General features: G+C 37.3%; 1 protein-coding gene across 3 annotated transcripts in view; it reads right to left on the bottom strand.

The window, feature by feature from the left end:
• Positions 1-20,060, bottom strand: part of Kcnq5 (potassium channel, voltage gated KQT-like subfamily Q, member 5) — a gene marked incomplete at its 5' end in the record, with an annotated part of 521,894 nt that overhangs the window by 101,426 nt on the left and 400,408 nt on the right.

The raw sequence follows: 20,060 nt of genomic DNA, 5'->3' as shown, positions 1-20,060 counted from the left end.
AAAAAAGAGAACTACAGGCCAATCTCCCTAATAAATATAGATGCAAAAATCCTCAATAACATACTGGCAAACAGAATGCAGGAAATCATCATGAAGTTTATACACCATAACCAAAAGGGATTCATCCCAGGAATGCTGGGACGGTTCAACATATGCAAATAAATAAACATAAGGCACCGTATCAACAGACCCGAAAACAGAAATCACATAATGATCTCAACAGATGCCGAAAAAGCATTTGACAAAGTCCAACACACATTCATGATAAAAAAACCATACAGAAAATTGGAGTAGATGGTCTTTACTTCAATCTGATCAAAGCCAGCTATGACAAACCAACAGCTAACATCATATTAAATAGACAAAAACAGAAAGCTTTCAATCTAAAATCAGGAACAAGACAAGGATGGCCATTATCACAACTCCTATTCAATACAGTTCTGGAACCATAAGCTAGAGCCATTAGACAAGAGAAAAAAATAAAATGAGGGGCCCAGGATATAGTTCAGTAGTACAAGCACCTGCCTGGCAAGTGTAAGGTCCTGAGTTTGATTCCTGGTACAAAAAAAAAAAAAAAAAAAAATTAAAAAAAATGAATAAAGATAGGGAAAGAAGTTAAATTATCATTATTTGCAGATGACATGATACTCTACATAGATCTCAAAAACTCTACCAAAAAACTTGTAGATTTAATATCCAAATTCAGCAATGTAGCAGGATGCAAAGCCAGCATTCAAAAATCAATAGCACTCCTGTACACAAGCAACAAACTCACACAGAGAGAAATTAGGGAAAGCACAGCCTTCACAATAGCATCTAAAACACGAAATACTTAGAAATCAATCTTAACAAAGGATGTAAAAGATGTGTACAGTGAAAATTACATACAGTTAAAAAAGAGACTAAAGAGGATATTACAAAATGGAAAGACATCCCTTGTTCATGGATAGGAAGAACCAACATAGTGAAAATGGCCAGATTGTTGTACAGATTTAATGAATCCCAATGAAAATACCATTAACATACCACATAGCTCTAGAGAAAACACTCTTAAAATTCATTTTGAAATAGAAGAGACCTAGAATAGCAAAGGCAATTCTGGGCAATAAAAGCAAGTCAGGGGGCATCACAATCCCAGACCTTAAATTGTACTACAAAGCTACTCTGATAAAATCACCATGGTATTGAGAAAAACACAGGCCTGAGGATCAGTGGAATAGATTAGAAGATGCAGACACAACCCCAAACACACTCAGCCACCTTGTCTTTGACAAAGGAGCCAAATTTGTTCACTGAAAGAAATATAGCCTCTTTAATAAATGGTGCTGGAAAAACTGGCTTTCCATATGCTGAAGACTAAAACTAGATGTATGTCTATCACCCTGCACTAAACTAAAGTCAAAATGGATTAAAGATCTAAATATTAAAATAGAAACATTAAATTTACTGGAAGAGAAAATATTTAGAAATCTTGAAGACATAGGCAGAGACTTCAAATACAAAACCCAGACTGCAAGGGAAATATTATGAAGAATCAATAAATGGGATCTCATCTCATTAAAAAGCTTTTAAACAACAAAAGAAATCACCAACAGAGTGAAAAGACAACCCACAGAGTGGAAAAAATTATAGTCCATTGTCTCTCAGATGAAGGATTTATATCTAGAACATATAAAGAATTGAAAAAAATCAGATGCTCCAAATTCAAAGTCCCAATTCAAAATGGACATCTGAAATGAATAATACACACTTCTCAGATGAAGGAATACAAATGGCAAATAAATGCATGAAAAAATAATCACATCACTGGTCATTTGAGAGATTCAAATAAAACACTGAGATTCTATCTCACACTAGAAAGAATGGCTATTATCAAGAAATCAAACAAGAGCAGGGGATTTAGCTCAGTGGTGTAGCATTTGCCTGGCAAGTGCAAGGTCCTGGATTTGAAAAGAAAGAAAGAAGAAAGAAAGAAAGAAAGCAAGCAAGCAAGAAAGAAAGAAAGAAAGAAAGAAAGAAAGAAAGAAAGAAAGAAGAAAGAGAGGGAAGGAGAGGAAGAGAAAGAGAAAAAAGAAAGGAAGGAAGGAAGGAGGGAAGGAAGGAAAAGAAAGAAAGAAATCAACTAAAAACAAATACTGGAAGGCCTATGGGAAAAAGGAACCCTTCTCCACTGTTAGTGGGAGTGTAGACTGGTGCAACCTCAAGAAACTAGGATTAGAGGTCCCATTTGTCCAAGCTATTCTCCTTCTCTGGGTATTTCCTCAGAAGAATTAATAACATCATACCACAGTGATATAGGTGCACGTAGGTTTATAGCAGCACAATTTGTCATAGCTAGTCCTGGAAGTAACCCAAATGCCCATCAACTGAGGAATGGATAAAAAAGATGTGGTATTTTTATACAATGGAGTACTACTCAGGCATAAAGAAGGATAAACTGGAGACTTTTATTAGTAAATGGATGCAACTAGAGACCATACTCATAAATGAAATAAATTAGACCCATATGTGTAAACATCATATTATTTCACTAGTGTGAGAAACTGAACAAGTAAATAATACCCAAAATGTACAATAGATATTGTGAATAGGGAAGAAATGATTCAAAAGAAAGGACAAACTGTGATAGGGGAAGGTATTAATTGCTGTAACTCTCCTACTCACTTGTTTTGAAACTGTTTATTGTTATTTTTATTTTTTTCTCTATAAAATAAAAAAAACATAGCTCATGGTCTTCATCATTTGGAGGGATTGACTTTTGAGATTAATGATTTACAGACAGACATTATTCACATGATCCTACTGGCTATATATATACACACACACGCACATACATATATATATAGCCAGTTTATATATTTATATATAAACATATGTTTATATATAAACACATATATATATAACTTTTATTTCATTCTAATCTTGCATCTTCTCATTTATAAAAAGGAAAGAGACACAATACTTCTTTTAGTATGTGAAAATATTTTAAATAGAAGTAAGTAAATGGCCAGTAGGATTTCAGAAACACTATTGAAAAATTGTGCGTTGCATTTTTCTATGGTTTTGTGATGTTATCTTAATTCTTATAAAAACTTTATGAATTAGGCATTCTATTAATCCCATTTTACAGACAAAAAAGTGTGGTGTAAAGTGTTCATATTGTATTCACTGTTTAAAAAGTCACCTATCACTCTGAGCCTGTAGCACAAAAAAGTATGCTATGAAGTTTAATTCATTAAAGGATAAGCAGAGAAAGCAAAAGGAATACTGTTAGTGTGAGACAACTACAAAAATATGCACACAGTGAGTCACCATCTAAATGTCTGAAGTCATAAAATATGCAAAGGTTCCACAGATTTGATTTGATTCCCTCATTGCAATTCAGATCAGACAAGAAAGTCAGAGTTCAGTAAAATAGAAATCACAAATGAGCAATCAAATGGCAAGGAGTGAACGTAGTTACAGAAATATTTTCTGGTTGGGTTCCAACCATCCATTGGAGTTTTGCTGTCAGGGCCACCTAGAATATTTCATACATTCACATTTTAGAAGTTGTGAGTAACCTTCACTTTTATGTTTCTTTATTATTTTTGTGGTCCATTACTTCATAGAATGGAGGTTCCATAGGCTTGAATTACTGATTTTTTTCTTTCACTAGTGCAAACCAACGACCTGTAACAGTGCCTGATACATCAAAGTTATAGTATGAACTTAGGTTAATAAACTCCTAACAGTGTCATGAGATTTGTTCTACTACCACACCAATAGCTTAGTAACTGGCACATCAATTAAAAATTCTTATGAAAGTTAATCAGAGGATCACTTCAGTATTACATACTAAATTCTCCTGCAACAGATCAGCATCCATCAAAGTTTGTAATATAAATCTCATTAGGGTTTACAGTATGTAGGCAGTAAATTAGGAAAGTAGCTTCAGAAAGTAGCTGTGTTTAACATTTTTTTGGGAAAACTACATAGGAGCTGTACTTTTGTGAAGATATTACCTTTTAGTATAAGGTAGAAACCAAGACAGTCCTTACAGTTCATTGCCTAGTAGGTGTATTATGCACTACATAACAGCATTCATGCTCATTTGAAAGGATTCAGACTGATTTGTGGCAAGCATTATATTAGATTCTTGTATTTAATATGACTCTCTTCATCCATTGAGACCACCTATCAGATCCCTGCTATGTACCAGGTATTGTTCTAAGTGTTTTATGTACACCTAGTGGTTCTGAGTGTGAAGAGTTTTGCCTTGCAAGAGTCAGTTGGCGATGTCTGGAGACATACTTGGCTGTCATGAGTAGGGAGGGGATTGTTGCTGGCACCTAGAGGTTACAGACCAGAATGACTCAGCCCCAAATATCAACAGTTCTCAAGTTCAGGACCCATCATGTACACCATTTCATTTAATCTTTCAAACCGAAGTAAACAGCAGATAATATTAAAAGCATCTCTTTCTTATGGATGGAGAAATTATAATGGTCAAATAACCAAGGGTCAAAATTCATAATTGGCTGAGCTGGGCCTTACTTGATTCCAAAGCTGTATTTTTAAGAATTAGATGGAATAATGCTCCTTGCATAAAAGCATCCAGGGCAGGATGGGGGTAGGGAAATCGGTGAAAGCAGGTGGATAACAAATTAAGAATAAATTGTTATCACATAGTGCATTCGGGGAAGAGAGTACAGAGAAGATAAAGCAGAAATCAAATGATGCTAAGAACAGATGGTACTTTTATGGCTATATCAAGAGAAAATAGGACTTAAGGAAGAAATAGAACTGCTAATAAATAAGGAGGAGCTTTAAATTTGATGGGGAAAAAAGCATGTAATCCTGGGCTCTAATACCTACCTCTCCCACAGGAAATAAATATGAACAAGTTAAGAAATGGTGAAGAAACAGTTATTGATTGCAAGCAGCTCAGTAGAATTGTGAAATGTTCTCTATACAGGCTTACATGGTATTATGAAGCAGGCTCACAAACTCCTGAATCACTTAGAAAGACTGATGGATGAATTTTTGAGATTTGAGGAGACCACAGAAATTTGAGGGAAGTAAATGCTGTAATGGTGCTTAAGGACACAGAGACTGTGGAAGAGCTTATTATTAGACTCCACTGGAACTTTGCTTGAGTATTATGTAGTCAGCATAATCAATATGAATTGATCACCATGGATCCTGTCTAGAAGGGGATTAGTCACTGAAATACTCAGATGCTCTTGTTATGAGATGGTTTATATTGAAAGTTACTGTGTAATAGATCCGAGGACTGGGTTTAAATTTGACAGCTTTGCTTTGTTGCTACAATCATACCACATAATGCATCTATTAAAAGGTGTAACAGCCAGCTGAGGAACAATGGGAAAAAAGAAATCACACGGATTGTAGAAAGCATGATTCAACACTTTTAAAGCAGTGTCCCTTTTAAGGACAAAGGGTACATCTTGATTCCTAGAGACTGGAGATGTTAGGCTTTTAAATTTTTTTGGGTGCATTACTGTAGAGTCTCATAAAGTTTTCCTAATAGCGAACATAAACTCCCCTCCTGCACTTTAAATCCATTTCATCGTGTTCTTTCAAGAAAAATCAGAAATGCAATAAATACGATGTTCCCAAAGACTATACATCTTCTCTCATTCCCTTTGATGTTCCAGTTCCTTGAGCTACTTGTAGTGTGGCATTATTCTAAGCTTTGAATATTTTTACTGAAGTGTATGTTTTAAAGTTATAACATAACAGCTTTTACAAAATGTCAAAATAATATGAAGATATGAGTTAGAAAGTAAATTTATTTAATTAACATTGGTTTATTAGCTCTTAGTAAATATTTGTGTTACTTTTAGTTTTACTCTTAAAATGATGCTTTAATGAAAAGGCCTATGTATTTGTTTTTAGAGACTATGGTTTTGTTTGGCAAATCTGAATTGTGATAGATACCAAAATGCCCTCAAAACAATGCAATTAATCCTAATGAACAGTGCATGAATGTAATTATTTCTTTCTCCTTGCTAATAAAAATGTTAATGCTAATGATATAATAATGGTAACAGCTAAAATTTACTGTTCAGTATATAATAAACAAGATTATTAAAATGTTTTGTTCATTGCTAAGCATATTATAAATCTTAAGTGTTTGCCAATATAGAGACAAAATTATTTTCCCTGTTTATTTTACAGATCTCTGCATTTCATATCATTTATAAGTCATAGAAACCATGTGTATTGGTTTCGGGCTTATTGCAAGGGAGAAAAATATAATACAGGATACATATTTTATAAGATTATTTATAATAGTCACCCAAAGAATCACATACAAAAGAGTGCAGGAAATCCGTCTATAATAATGACCAAAGAATCCAGCTGAGGGCCTGGATTCCATGGAAATCTCCGCATGAGTCCAGCTGAAGCCCTAGAGCTCATAATAATGCCTTCCATGAGTCCAACTGGAGGCCCAGAGCCCACGACAATGTCTCATGCAGGCCTGTTTCACGGATCTCTGCTGGGAAGGCCCAAAGGTCAGTGGTGGAATCTAGAAAGTCTGTGCCAGCGGTATGAAGGATCTGTGCTAGCAGGCTGAGGGATCTGCACTGGAGCCAGGAAGTGACGTGCAAAGTAAGAACCGGAGCTCCCCCGAAAGGTACCACAGCCAACCTCAGCAACATTGAGGTCCCGAGCTCCTCCAGTGATTGCAACAGCTGAGTTCGCATTGGAAAGCCAATGTGAGAAGCTTCTTCAAGAGACTGGGCTGTGCACCCTCTTTCCCTCTGGATGCTCAGAGTGAAGACTAGCGCTCCCCTAAAGTGAACCAAAGCTATTCTCAGTGACAACAAGGTCCTGAGCTCCTTGCAGGATGAAAACAGCCGAGTTCATCAGGAAGACCAGCATGACAAGCTCCTCCAAGAGAACCAACAGCTCCTTACAGCTTCTCTGCACTTTCAACAGGCTCCCAACAGCTTCTACCACCCCCCCCAACAAAAACCTTCCTCCTTCTTCTCCAGTTCTGCCTCTTATGCTGCTGGCAACAGTCCTCAGGTGGGCGTCCCACACCCAGCACCACGCTTACTCAGTTCAGCTGGGGGTTACAAGTTGATCACCAGTTGTTAATACACCACACCATGTTATCCAGAATGACTTTTGTCTAGCTCAAGATAACAAAAATATTTTCCTACATTTTATTTTGGCTTCTTTATGTGCGTGTTTGGTCCACTACTAATCAGAATGATTTCTATGGTAAAGACAGCTAGCTGTCCATCCTAGGTAGATGCCTGTGTTCCAAGGTCCAGAACTATGCTTGGAAAGTGACCGCCCACTCAGGGATCTTATATCCTGGGTTACTTGACTCTTCATGGGTGATGTGACTACTTCTATTTAATGGGAAGGGAGTGGAAATGTTGTGCCCGGGTTGAAGAAAAGCACAAGTAGCGCTTTTTGTCCACCTTCCCTGCTTCCTGCATATTGGTACTGAGGACGCCCTTTGCAGCCACATGCGGCAGACAGTGCTTTTGTCAGCCTGAATCCCAGTGCTGCCTGGTTCACAGTCTTTTGAACCCCGAGCTTTATCAAGGAGCACTGCTGCTGGACCATTGCACATGTGAGAAATAAACGCCTACTTACTGCTTACTGAATTTTAGGGACTTTTATTGTATAATAGTAATAGTACAAAATGCATCTCTGTGATGAAGTAGAGAATTTGATTTTACTTTTTATCCCACACAATAGTCCATTTTCTCAATACTACCTGAATAAAAAGCCTGTCCTTTACCAAGCATTTCTGCACACTGATGGAGAAGTGTTTTTCTGGCTTCAATTCTGTTTTGTTGCCTAATCTTGAATCAGTATGACACTAGACAAATGTCTAAGATTCTTTCTGTATTGTCCCGCCATCAGCAATGATCATTTCTTGTGAACCTATTTATTTTCCCAGGTGAATTTCAGAATATAATGGTCAAGTTAAAAACTTTAGCATAGATTTATATATTAGCATCTCTGTTTTTACTGCCTCCTTCATTCTGAATCCACTGGGCTGTGGCCTTCTGTTGATTTTGCCCTTCATGATATCTCTTATATTTTTTTCTAATAATTAACTATATCTTCTCTTTAGTTGAAGCCTAAGCTACCCATCTCCTGGCCATACCTACAAGTCTGACTGATCTTCTGTTATGGCTTGTATGTAGATGTCCCACCCAAAGCTTCATGCACTCATGAAGGCATGTGCCTTTTAGTGATGACTGAATCTAGGATGTGTGATACTGCAATTAAGGTTGTGTAGTACTGAGTTTGTACACAAATTGATTTATCAGTTCTGGATGTGGCTAATGGGAAGGCCCACCCTGGGTGTGGGTGGGACCACCAAAAAGGGTTGTAGCCTTGGTGGGATGAAAGGCAAAGGGAGGCTCGCTGCTGCTTTTCTACCTGCTGCTTGATGCTTCCTGCCTACCCTCCCATGGACTGTGTCTCCTCCACCATGCCCCTCTGCCATGCTGCCTTGCCTTGGAACCAGCCAAGTATGAAATAAAACCTCTACCCACTGTGAGCTACAAAAACCTTTCCTCCCATAACTTTTGGGTATGAGGTATTTGTCTCAGAGAAAGAAAAGTAACAAAGACATCTTCACTGTCCTGTCTTTCCCTTATAAAAATCATTTTGTGTGCCAGATTAAAATGTTTAAATGATTAAACTATTTCTCTGATTTAAAAAAAACTCCAAACTTCTAGTACTTAGAAAAAAGATTGAACTCTACTACCTGGCACTTTAAGGGCTCTAAAAGGTACTATTGCTCTGCCTCTGAAACTCTTCTCCTTCCCCAGTCTGGCTAACTCCTACCTGCTATGGAACACTGTGTAGACATAATCGCATTGAGACCTGCGTTCACACTTCCAATGCCCAGAGGACTGAGCTATCCTCCTAGTATAACACTTAACTGCCCACTACTGTCCTAGCTGTCAGCTCATGGGCTGGTCTCTCCTATAGTAGACTAGACTGTTTTTGGTTTCTGTAACACCAGTACCATACTTACTACTTATCATACTACAGATGTTTAAAATTCCCTTGCTAGATAATTATTTGATGAGTCATTTGCTTATAGTAATAAGCAAAGAAATAGGATTGGGTATAAATTTATACTTTCAAGGATCATAAGAATAATAGAACTAAGTCTCCCTAATTTTGCAGGTAAGAGTGTGAGGCACAAATATTTCAAAATCAAAGAGTACATGTGCCAATAATAACTACACATAGATTGATATACAAAAAACTTGGAAAAAATTTGTAATATATATGATAGTAGATAAAGGGTTAATTTTTTAATATATAACATTAAATGAATGAGAAAACAGGGTAGTAGAAAATTGGACAGAGACTGGGGCTGGGGATTTAGCTCAGCGGCACAGTGCCTGCCTAGCAAGTGCAAGGTTGTGAGTTCAATTCCCGGTACAGGAAAAAAACCGAAAAAAAAAAAAAAAAAAAAGAAAATTGGACAGAGACATAATTATAAATTTATTTGGGGAAGAAGTAAAAATTGACCAATAAATATGTAGAAATAAGTTCTTCACGATATCTAGTTTTGAGATGTAAAATAGCCATAAGGTATATTTTCACTCTATCAAACTGACAAAGTTTAAAATACTGAATAATCAGTATTGGCAAGAAGGAGGTGAAAAAGTTTCTCTATGGATAAAGTAGCATTGTAGGAGGGAGGGAAGGAGCAATCTGACATTATTTGCTAAAAGTATTAGTAATGTAAATATCTGCTCTTTATTCTAGGAATTTATCCTAACGAAAAACTGTACAGATATCAGCAGAAGTTTGCACTCACACACTTCACTTCTTGAGCTACTATTAATAGTATAAAAATTAAAGGCAATCTAGTTTTCAACGAAAATAAACTTCTCAAAAACAGCAGAGAATTTTCTTTCCAGAACTAAGAAAATGTTGAGGTGGGTTCTTACCCTGACTCCACCTCTAATTAGCTGGATTGCCTGGGTTGAATTACTAAATTTCTCTGTGGCTCAATTTTGTTCATTTGTAAAATGAGGATAATAAAAGTGCCCATGCCACAAGGAGTTCTGGAAAATTAAATCAGTAAATAGGTAAAAGATATCAGCATATCACTAATGTGTAATAAATTTCAGCTATTGTTTTATTTCCTTGAGTTCTATGCTAGAACAAAACAACATGTTTTAGAAAAACACTGGTGAGAGAAAATGTTTCCAATATATAAAGAACTGACTACACAGCAGCATATATAGGATGATTCCAATTTTGCTCCTCAGAAGGATTTCGTATTCTTAGAGCATACATGAACATAAATATGTAGGTATGGTACTAATATGTTAGTGGTGATTATCTTTGGGTGCTGGGTTTGTGAGAAATTTAGCTTTTTTATATCCTTTGTCAAAATAAAGTAAACAACTACTGTTTTTGTAATAAGAGAAAGGAAGAATTATTACTTATTTTAGATGACAAACTATAGCCCAGGAACATTAGCACACTGGCCAAGATCATTTATTTAGTCAGTGGTGGGGAAAGAGAAGGAAAATGGGCAATGTCTACTGAGAGCTGCTGATATATGAGGCTACGAGGGTGTTCGCTACACACGCTCATTTCATTACATTCCCATAATTGTCCTCCATGGAGGCACAGCAGCTGTGAGTGTAGTATTCATGTCTGATAGCCTGGGGACTGCTAGGGCTGTTCTTTCCTAGTTGTGTGACCTCCGGTCCATTAATCTTGCTGAGTCTTGGAGTAAATAGGAGACAGAATTATTTTTCTTGTAGGACTGTTTGAGGATTAAATGAGATAGTATATATTAAGTCCTTTGTCTACTATAGTGTGCTTGACATCACGTTAACTTCTCAATCTCAAAAAAGAATATATATACATATATATATATATAATCAATAAATTGATACTGAAGAAATTCAAGAATTATATCCAAGGCCATTTAGCAGGTAAATAGAGCCAAGACTCACACTCACAGCTGTCTGATGTCAGAGTGCTTGCCTTTTAATCTGTGCTCCTCTTTTGGTAAATTTCATCTAGTAGAAGGACCAGTAAATGGGCACATGTCTAGTCAGGAAGGCATACATGTAAGATTCCCACAAGTAAAGTCTTAGAAATAAAATCAATGAATACTTATACATCGTTGTTCTTCAGGTAAAATTTAGTAAACGTCTTATAGTGAAAACACTGTTATATTTTAGGTTAGTCCAAAGGGACAGCAGAATGTGATAGAATAGTCAGGGTGTCTTGTAAAAGAGCTACCAGTCTGCATGTGTGCACAATTTTTAAATGTCCTACTTATGTAGCAGATGTTTCCTTGCCAACAGAGAAACTGGATAGAGAGGAACTGAAATTTTGGGTACCAGTAGATTTGCCTAAGTATGCATAATGCAACCTCTCAAAAGAAGCAGAGATGTAAAATGTGGAAATGAAGAACATTAAATGCTGGCTTAGCTACCAGTTCTGCCATTAACCAGCTCTGGCATCACAAATCTCTCAGGGATGGCTACCACACCTCTACAATGAGATGTCTTGAACTGGATAGTAACAGAGATCAGTTCAGAGAAGGCAAAAGATTTATTTGATCTGAAGAGAAACGAGAGTGTCTCAGAGATCCTTTCAAACTCCCAATTTCTTGAACTCTAAGGGGTACATTTTTTATTTTGGACACTGGTTGAATAATGAAGCATCAGCAGTAGTGCTTTGGAAATAATTGTTTTCAAATTAAGTGCTAAGGCGATTTATTCCTTCATTCAATAGTTCATTCAAGAAATATTTCTGCTGCATGTCTGCCAGGAGCCAAGCACCAGGGAGAGATAATGAATAATACAGAAAAGTTTATTGCCCTCCCGGAGCTTATGTTCTGTAGAGGTAGGTTACTATTAAACTAATAAGCACAGAGTGAATGTGTTAATAGGCCAAGCATGATGGTGGAGGCTGAGACAGGAGGATCACTAGATCAGGCCCAATCTGGGCAACTTAGTGGCCTAGCAAGACCACATTTCATGTCATTTACAGGAAAATGGATGACTCTTGGGATCAAGATGTTAAGTGAAGTAAGTCAGACACAGAAAGTTAAACATCATATCGTTTTTCTTACATGAGAATTCCAAACTATAAAGGCATTGAAGAGTCAAATGAAGGCTGACCTTTTGGTGTAGTAGAAAAGGAGAAGGGGAAGATGGGGGAAGAAGGGAGATTAAAAATGCTCGTGATATGATATGATATGGTATGTATGATATGATATGATATGGTCATTTATGTTACCCCAAATCAGTGTAAGTATCATATATTACAAATGATTTAAGGTATAGCACAGTGCAAAGCCCTGGGTACCATGCACAGCACTGAAAACCATGGCTTGGGGTAGCGTGTTTGTCTTGGTTACTTTTCTCTCTTTGCTAGGACAAAATACCCAACATCCAAAATTCAGGAAGGAAAGGTTTATTTAGCTCACAGTTTGTGGAGGTTTCAGTCCATACTTGGCTGGCTCCAAGGCAGGGTGGAACAAAGCACAGAGCAACCCTTCATGGCGGTGGAAAACAGCAAAAGCAGCAAGAGCACAAGGGGGAAGCAGTGGCAAGTGGCCTCTTTCCCTTCTTTGTAATGCAAACTACTCGCCTCAGGGCAGGTGTAGCACTCACACGCATAATTCCAGCACTGGACCATGAATCAATCATAAACTCTAGGAACCCACCCCATGACTGCATGAGGCTTTGGGGGGACATCCACACATAAACCATAACATTCTACCCCTGCCCCCCCAAAAGACTCATGTACATCCCTTTATGCAAAAGACATTCTCGTGCTTCTCTTTCAGGCAAAATCTCTAAACCTTTTCTTCTTTAATTTTGGGCATCAGGTATTTTGTCTCAGCAATGAGAGAACAGTAACCAAGACAGTGTTCATGGGTAACAAGGTCCCTGAGAGAGGGGATCACGAGGCAGCAAGCAGTTCTGTGTGAGCTGCTAAGGTCAGGGAGGAGAAGACATCTGAACTGAGACCTATAAAGCAAAGGGGTGGCCATGACCACATCTTAAGGGAAAGTGTTCTAGGCAAAAGACACAAGGAAGGCGAGGCAGAAGCACTGTTGGCATGCCTGAGAGGAGGAAGCAGATCCAGTCAGCTTGTGTGGAGGGAGGACAAGGAAGAGTGAGTTCTGGCCAGAGCAGGTGGCTCTGGAATAACTTCAGATGCTTTTTCAGTGTGACAGCAGTGTGGGAAGTGTTTTGGGGAGAGCGAGGACTATGGTCTGGAGAAGGGGTGAGAGCAGTTTTCCATGAGCCAGGCAAGTGGGGAGGCCCTGAAAAAGGAAGTGAAGGCAGGACATGATGTGAAGGAGGAGAAGTTCCGGCTTTTTTTTGAGGCCAACTTCCGGCTTTTGGCCTGAACACCTGGGTGAACCAAGTGCTACTTACTGAGATGGACAAAGGCTGTGGGTAAGAGGTAAGAAAGGGGAGCTGTCTCAAGGGTAAAACTGACAATTCTGTTTCAGCCTGGTTAATTTTGAGACGCCTAGTAGCCATCTGGGAGACACTCAGTGTGCTGGAGTTCAGGGGAGATGTCAGGGGGCAGATTCAGGCAATGAACATTTTTTACACCACAGAACTAGCCCTTCAGTAACTGTAATCCGCTGGGACTATTGTTTCAATGGGTGATCATAAAGGTTTCCTTTCAGCTGTGGATTGCAGACTGGAGGACACGAGAAAGCTGTGTTTCTGTATTTGTAAAACAGGAAAGAAGTGTTTGTCCCTTGCGAGTCCCTGTGAATAAGTAGAGGGCAAATGCATCACATTTAGAGCACATTATCGTATCTTGGGAGAATTACCTGGGTGTAATTCCATCAGTGTTTCAATAAATTAAAGGGATGAGAAGTCACAAGTGGTTCTGTATGATTCAGAACACGCTTTTAGGCAATGACAGAGAGATTTTATATGATATTCTTTGATACAGAGTGTATAACACAGGTTTTTAGAAGCAGCAGTTTTGCAAATTAATGCCTTTAGGTGTTTAAAATTTTCTTCTAGCACCTATTTTCATATGTACCAAATGACAAAACTGCAGTCAGTTTAATTCCTGAACAGAGCCCCAAACTGGTATTTGATTACGGAGCTAAAAAAAGACCTGGATTCCCACCAATGAATGATTAAAGCTGAAACTTCTACTGGAAATCCCCTCACATGCTTTGATGAAATTTGATGCTTGGATGTCTCATGCAGGGTCATAACCGGACTGCTCATGCACCGACAGGCGAACAGCGGCGCTACAGTTTTAAATTTACTGTGTCAAAACACAAGCGCCTCATGATCTGTGCTGCTTTTCTGCCCTATGCTAACAAGCTGAGGGATGGAGCTGGTTCTGTTTAGCAGTGTTTGGAGAGGTAACTTCCTGAGAAACTTGATACCTATTTTCACATGACAAGCAGGTTCTGATTAATTGTCACCTACTGCTAAAAGTTTTTGGAAGGACGTCTTGAAATTTGCTCACTAGACTGCGTGATTTGGATTTTGCAATGGAGATGCCCCTTGCTCTCAGATGTCACTAAGCAGAGGACATCTATGGACGGGAAAGTTTTGTAAGTCTCATCTGGGGAAATTGAGAATTATCTGGTTCACCTGGTGCTCTTAATCTTTCTCAATGCACGATTTCTTATTTTTAGAAATGAGAAATGGATACAGGTTAGGCACTCAGCTAATCCTTAGGGATAAACACCGGCGTGTGAAAATGGACTTTTCCTTCTGTAAAGAAGGAGAAGCTAGAGCTTTAAAGAAGTAAATTTGAGTCAATACAAGCCCCGGATCAATATCTTGTGGTCATTCTAATTTTGAAAATCCTACTTGCTTCTATTTGGAGGTAAATAATTTATATGTATCTATCGCTACTTTTATTAACCAGATAGATCCTGTTTAACTATGACTGAAATCCCTTCTTTCACTTATAAAATCTTTGGCAAAATTTTCCCTCTGTGGCACTAATACAGGACAGTTTAAAAATTTTTCTAATTCCATATTTATTTTTATGCACTACTGTTTACAAACTCTACAAAGTGTGCTACTGTTCTTATCTGTGCTTAAAAGAAAAAAAAAAAAACACAACTATACCAGAGATATTCAAGGAGAACACAGTAAGTTACTTCCAGCAACAGTCTTACAGTTCTAACTGACCCAGAAAGCTATAGCTCAGATTGTGAGACTCTTTGTCTTACAAAATCCTAAAGCTATGAAGACAATTCTTACTCTGGACACATTCTCTTTTAGTATCAGTGTTTTCCTGGCATCACGAATAAGACATGCTCTGTGTAAAGGAGAACAGAAAACAAGGTTTATTGAAAACATGTGATGATACAACCTAGGAACCCTCCCTGCACAGGCTAGAGATGGGCTGACGGAGTTCAGCACCAGGCCGAGGCTGGATGGTTTTTCGTTAACTAAATATGGAAAACTATCCAGAAAACACAGTTCTGAAATAGTTTCAGATGTGCACATTTTAACATTATGACCAGTAAATACTCCAGAAAACCACAGAAACATGATAAGAGATGGATTCTTAAGTCACAATATGGCAAATGTCCTGAGGATTAGCTACACTACTTTGATCTCCAAATTCTAAGCACAGATTTGGAGTCTGTGGTAGGGGCTAAAATCAAATATTTAAAACATTTCTCAAAAGGCAAAAGTGAAAAAAAGAAAAGACAGCCAAAAAGTAGTGCAGGAATAGAGTCTCTTATAAAAGTCTACTATCATAAGCATGCAGAATAAATACCTTATTAAAACATGATCACACTCACATGGCCAAGTTAGAGAGTTAAAGCAACAAGATTTGAAACAAGCAAATAAAGTTATTCTTCTGACAACATCTAATGACTGAGGGAAAGGTGCTTTCTTTTCACTTTGCATGACTTGGATAGTTGCCATCATTTTTCCCTTATTGGCTCATGTTAATAAAATGTGAGGTAACCCAAGACTAGACAAAATAAAGTATCTGTGAGTCAAAAAAAAAAAAGTATCCACTTTATGTACATAGGGGTTACCGTGGTGAGGGGATTAAGTTCCTCAAGTGAATGTCTGCTAGCTGACTACTTTCTGATTCTTCAACTCATCCAACATGCACTCGTGCGGAGTAGAAACGGCTAGGACCTGGGTATATGATATTGCAGGATGTAGACCGAGTGTGGAAAATGGACAAGAGAGTTGCATTCTATTCACGTGGGTGAGAGGACAGTTGGCACAGAAGACACCAAAATGAGTAACCCCAGTCATGGGTGATGGATATTATGATAGGATCACAACGGGTGCCTGGCTGGGGCAATTAACTCTGTGAAGGGGCCAGGAATGCCCTCCTTAGGGAAATGTAGATTGAACTATATTTAATAATCAGCCACAAACAAAACTGCAAAATTGCCTTTAATTGAACCCAACATCCTCCAGACACCATGTACACCATTCCTGAAATTCTTTATGACATCTAAAGAAATTCAGAGTAAAAATGTCCCTGCTTTGGTTCCCACTCTCTTCCTTTTTCTTTTAAAATATAATTTAGTCTTGTTTAAGATACCTAAACACTCCAGTGTTGGGCTGGAGGTGATACAGCACTTGGTTAGCATGTACAAGACTCTGCTTCAACTCTCAGCACTGCAAACCAAACAAGAAAACTCTCCAATTCTATGAATGTGGCATTGATAAAGATATGTTGAGAACAAATAACAAAAATACACAAAAAGGTGTTATTGAGTTGGTAATTTTCCTGGTTATATTGATTGATCCTAGGATTAATCAGAGGTTACACTAAACTGACCATTTCCCTGATTTAGTTTACTACATCTTTCTGTTCTTGTTTGCCAGGAGAATAGATTATATGCCAGGCATCAACTTAAGAACATTTCACACATTCATTTCATCTTCTTGAGCAATCCTCTGAGAAAACACACACAATTCCAAGTTTAAAATTTATCATAGGTATATATTAGCCATCCCAATATAGGTATACAAAGAAAATAGTAGTCAATATTTAAATTACACATACTGTGAGGTAGACCATAGGTGCCTTCTACTTGGTTTCTGAATAGTTAACACATTTATATGTTTTAAGTATGAAGATCATGTAAAGAGGTACATGATGAGAAATTCTGCTTCTATTCACCTTGTTCCCACTCACTACCAGGCAAACATTTTTATTCTTTTTTTTTTTTTTTTTTTTTAGTTTAAAAAAAAATCACTCAGTGGTTTTTGCAAAAGTACAAGCAGTATGAGTATATACTTTTGTATTCATTTTTCCTACACAAAACTAACACCCAGTATATTAAAACATGTTTCTTTTTTTTTTTTTTTGGTTTTTCTCCGGTACCGGGAACCAAACTCACGACCTTGTGCTTGCCAGGCAGGCGCTTTGCCGCTGAGCTAAATCCCCAGCCCCTAAAACATGTTTCTTAATTCTTGAATATATTGTAGAATTCTCCTATACCCATGCAGAAAGATCTTCACTATGTTTTATTGTGTAGATGTACCTTCATTCATTCAGCTAGAGTGAATATTTACTACATGTCGCAGGAACTACTGAGAAGTGGAATTCCTGGATCGGAGGGTAAGTGCTTATGTTGTTTGAGCAGATACTGCAATTCTGCTCACACTCACTAAAAGCGTGTGATCAAATCGCAGAGTTTTGCCAGTCTGATAGGTAAGAAAATATTATCATCTGCATTTCTTCATTGGGAAGCCTGAGAATGTAAGTATTTCTTTTTCTGCACATTTTCTGTTCATATCTATTTCCCATCTGTTATTTAGCACTGAGTTTCCCTGGATTTCTACAGCTCCTTATATCTTTTTTTTTTCTTTTTGTCTTTTTGAGACAAGGTCTTACTGTGCTGTTCTGGCTGGTCTTGAGCTCACTTTGTAGCCCAGGCTGGCCTCAAACTCACAACAATCCTACCTCAGCCTCCCAAGTGCTGGGATTACAGGCGTGAGCCACCATGCCCGGCCAAGAGCTTCTTATATCTTAAAGTGATTGGCTGTTTTTCTCTGATAAAAGTTGTATATAGTGTTCCACATTCTTCTTCCCACCTTGCTTATTGTTGCTGTTTTGCTGGTTGTGTGGTATTCTTTGATTTTACATAGTCTCATTTATCAGCATCTTCTTTTTAATTGTAGTTACAAACACCATCCCTGTTCCAAGGTTAGAAGGGAATTTACCCATTTCTGCTCCCCAGTATTTTTTATTTGATTTGTCTTTGAGTTATTTGGAGTTTACTTTTGATAAACTAATCATAAGATATGCATGTATTTATATTACCTTTTTCCAAGTAAGTGACTGGAAACTCCATATTTCTATAAGCAGAGTGAGCATGAGGTTGAAATTCATGAATTTGCCCACACAAAGTTAATAAAAACTTTGGAAAACAGTGATTTTTCTGTTGGATATGATGGAAATTTCACTGGAAAATACTACAAAAAGAAAGAAGAAAAGTAGAGTCTTAGATTTATAATTGGGGGGTCTCAATGTTAAGAACAGGAGTTTTCCGAGAGATGTTGGGTTAAGTCAAAAAATGTTCTCTTTTAAGAACACATGAGAACCATGAATATTAGTCCTAAATCTATGAAGACCACTTGGCCTCAGTGGCAATTTTAAATGTTGTTCTGTTGCAGTCATGCTTTCAGGCTTTAACTAACATGAATATTATATTTATCCTTTAGCAGGCAATCATAATTAGTATTGATCTAAGTAAAGATAGCTTAAATAAAGACTTTCTAAAAAGTAAAGTTAGATCTAAGTAATAGCTCTACAGGAATTTGTTCAGTGTTGGCTTTTTACATTAATTTGTCCATCAACACTTTATCTATATAAACATCAAATTTACATTAATTTGTAAAAGCATAAAGAAATGCTCCTTAGAGCCAAGGATATAGCTCAGTGGCACAGTGCCTGCCTGGCAAGCACAAGGTCCTGAGTTCAATTCCTGGTACCAAAATAAATAAATAAATAAATAAATAAATGCTCCTTAATGAGGTTATTTTCATTTGTTTCTTGATCCAAGTGGTGAAATATGCCTTTGAGCAACTTTTGCTTATTAAAATAATTTGTACAGAAAAACAGAAATGTGTATTTTGTACACAAATGTCATTTAAGTCAGCATAGGTAATTTACCACCATGAAATATTCTAGATCTTTCTATGTTTTAAATGGAATGGCAACATTTTAGAAAACAGCTTTGCAGTTTTTGACAATGTTAGACATTTACTATATACCTCAGTAATTCTACTTCTTAGTATTTACCCTAGAGGAATAAAAGCTCTGTTCATATAAAGACCTGTACATGAGGGCTGGGTACATAGCTCAGCAGTAGAATGCTTGCCTAGCATGTGAGAGACCTTTGCTTTGATCCACAGCAACAAGAGAAAACTAAAACAAACAAACTAATGAACAAAAAAATCTTGTACATCAATGCTCATAGCAACTTTATTTGTAATAGCCAAACTCTGGAACAATTAAAATGACCTTCAACAGGGACATGGATCAATGGATTAAAAAAAAAACTGTCACATGTCCATATCATGGAATAATATTCAGAAAGAATAAAATAGGAAAAAAGAACTCTTCTTGAGGTACATGGCAATTTAGATGGATCTAGAAATCATCATGTGGAGTGATAAAAAGCCACTTGCAAAAGATAACTTCTGCATGATTATGTGCATGTGACATTTCAAAAAAAATAACAACATTATAGTGCTAGAGAAAATAGGTGGTTCTGAAGGATTAACACTGAGTGGTGGGAGGAACTCTCAGAGGGTAACAGTGGAGATAACGTCCCAAGTTTTTAGGGTGCTGGAAAAGTTCTGAATCTTAATTGTGGTGGTGGTTAAAGGAATCTATGCATGTGATAAAATTTCATAGAAATATGTAGAAAAATCATGTGAATGTACAAGCTGGTGAAATCTGAGTAAGGTCTACAGTTTGGTTATTTAGTTTTTTTTTTTTTATTTTAAGGATAAAAGGAGGGAAACATTAACAGACATACAACATTTTACAACATATCACAAGCACAATACAGACAATACAGAGTT

This window comes from Chinchilla lanigera, unplaced genomic scaffold (assembly GCF_000276665.1).
Source record: "Chinchilla lanigera isolate Chin_1 unplaced genomic scaffold, ChiLan1.0 scaffold00087, whole genome shotgun sequence".
NCBI lineage: Eukaryota > Metazoa > Chordata > Mammalia > Rodentia > Chinchillidae > Chinchilla > Chinchilla lanigera.
This window is presented reverse-complemented; position numbering and strand designations above follow the sequence as displayed.